This window comes from Solenopsis invicta, chromosome 8 (genome assembly GCF_016802725.1).
Source record: "Solenopsis invicta isolate M01_SB chromosome 8, UNIL_Sinv_3.0, whole genome shotgun sequence".
Taxonomy (NCBI): domain Eukaryota; kingdom Metazoa; phylum Arthropoda; class Insecta; order Hymenoptera; family Formicidae; genus Solenopsis; species Solenopsis invicta.
This window is the reverse complement of record NC_052671.1, coordinates 13,750,854-13,753,397: the sequence shown is the minus strand read 5'-3', so window position 1 is coordinate 13,753,397 and position 2,544 is coordinate 13,750,854. Positions and strand designations below refer to the sequence as shown.

At 28.4% G+C, this 2,544-nt stretch overlaps 1 long non-coding RNA gene across 1 annotated transcript; it reads right to left on the bottom strand.

Moving 5' to 3' along the window:
• Positions 1-558: 558 nt before the first annotated feature.
• On the bottom strand, positions 559-2,019 carry LOC120358513. Its single transcript, XR_005575458.1, has 3 exons — positions 1,650-2,019; positions 1,005-1,342; positions 559-933 (listed from the first exon to the last, which is right to left on the bottom strand). It is a non-coding gene; the product is annotated as an uncharacterized LOC120358513 (long non-coding RNA).
• Between the last annotated feature and the right edge of the window lie 525 nt (positions 2,020-2,544).

Sequence of the window (2,544 nt, the reverse complement as noted above, 5' to 3'; positions counted from 1 at the left end):
TTTAAATTTTCGCGACATACTAATTGATGAAGAAAAACTATTTAACGAATTTCTTTGTTTTCATAAGTTTGTAAAAGATATATCTGAAAATGAAACTATCACTAATTACAATCAAATGTGGTGCAACTTTTTTCAAAAATATGAAGCTGGTAAAAACTGCAACGAATTAAAAAAAATAGCACAATTCTTTTTTTGTTTGCCAGCTCACAATGCAAACGTTGAAAGAGTATTTTCTTTGATACAAACTCAGTGGAGTACAGAAATAAGTTGCAATCACAAACTATATCAGATATTATAAAAACTAAATATAATTTTGCAATGACATGTGAAGAATTCTATCAGTATCTTTTACATGGTAATAAGGAAGTCCTAAAAAATATTGGAAGTTCAGAAAAATATATAGACAAAAACAAATAGAGTACGGTTTTTTATAAATGTATCATTATTTGTTGGATTTTCTCAATCGCAATTTAAAATAGTTTTTCTTGTTCCTTTTTGTTCCTATTATAGAAATCCTATAGAACTTTTTTATTATATGACATTAATATGTACTTTCACATGATAAATTTATGTACGTTATTTTATATTACCAAAGAATATTTAGTTAAAATCTTATATAGTCTTAGCATAAAAATGTGATTCTTTTAATTTATAAAGTGCAATTACTAAGTAAAAATTAGTAAACCATTTTTTGTTAATATATGTATAATATATTCTTTAATGTTTCATATTTATGTATTACAATAAATGTTTCTGACCAATTTTATTAACCTACAATTGCATTTTTGTATGTGTCCGGGGTTATAAACAAAATGTCCGGAGTTTTTGGCCTGGAAGTTTTAGTTTTGAAATTTTAGATATGGTAACCCTAATCATTCAACATTCAAGGCTACTCCGGTTGTCTGCTTTTATGTGGTTACCTCTGGAGCGTACCTGTAACACACAATCATGTTAGATTGTGTATATAGAAAGAAGAAGTATTTGCGAAAATTTACAATATTTACCTAGAATATTTGATGTTTGTCATCATAGTGGCATAGGAAGTTATCTAGTCCACGAAATATACTTAATTGGCAACCATAATCACACGTTGCCAAATGTTTGCCATTAAAATTAAATCGTCTTTTCAACGAATCATTTCCTTGTAACAAAACGTTTTCTACTTCTTTAATTATTTTCGGGTGTACATGTTCTATATGAAACTCCAGTTCGGCCATCTGTTGATATTTTATTTCTTGGGAACATAGATTGCAATTTGCAATAGACAATTCAGAGTTTTTAAAATATTGCCATATTTTTGTATCTTCTGTCCTTTCTTCCTGCTTGACAGTTCTTCCTTGAACTAATTATTATATATATTATTTATGTATTTATTTTATTTTGTACGTTCATACATACGGCCAAAATTATATCTCTTTTCAATTTTTGGAGATTTAATAAAGATTCGTAAACCTTTAAAACAAGTTATGCTAAAAAAACCGAAAGATAATATAATTTTGGCCGGTACTGTATATAATATTTCAACATTCACATTTCACTAACTTCCGCTAACTTTATTGTACTCCATTTTAGTGAACATGAAATGTCAATGTTAAAACGGTGGATAGACATCAATTTGTATGTTATTTATTGTTTCAATATTCTCTTACCTATTTCGTGTTCCTTGGCCAAATGTTCTTCTAAAGTGTTAGTTCCACGGAAGATCTTTAGATCGGTATTGCAATTGTTGAAGACACATTTATGTATTTTGTTACTTGTATCAACACGGAAAAATTGCTGACACCAAGGTTTTAACGATGTTTCGATGATAGACGGATGTTTATCCTACATATGATCTTCTAGGATATCTGTCACTTCGCTTGAAAACTGTTCACCACAATGTTTGCATTTTATACCGGGCAGTTTAATAAAATAATCCCAAATTATATTAGATGAACTTTCCAAATTTTCCATTTTATTAATATATTGATATCTACTATTTGCGGATACTAACGCGATGTTCACTCTTTCGCGCACAGACCAAACTGTCAAAGACTGAACGTTTCATATCAACTATGTGTGGGGAAACCTTCGTTAAGGACAGATGTGTTGATATTTTCGAAAACGTATTGATATTTATCTTTTAAATTGAATTTAACAGTTAAATTAGAGATCTGCAAAATATATACATTTCAATCGATTTTCAGATCGAATCTGCCTATTTTTTTTACTTCACCACTTTTTATAAACAATAGAACGCGCATAAAATTTGCAATCAGCACGTAGCAAGGCGCCAAAGATGATAATCGTTTAAGAAAGATTTTCTCATTGTTTATAATTATATTTTGCAAAAATCGGCAACGGTTTTTTTTTAACCGCTTTAAGAGAAATATATCTTCACTCATAGCGCACGTAGAAAAAAATAGAAATATTTTTATTATATAATTCAAATCTAAGCTATCACGTTTGTTTTCTTTTATTATCCAAGCTATCGCTTTCGTTTATAGATATATATATATATATCGGTTGAACAAAATATATATATATATATACATATATGTGTGT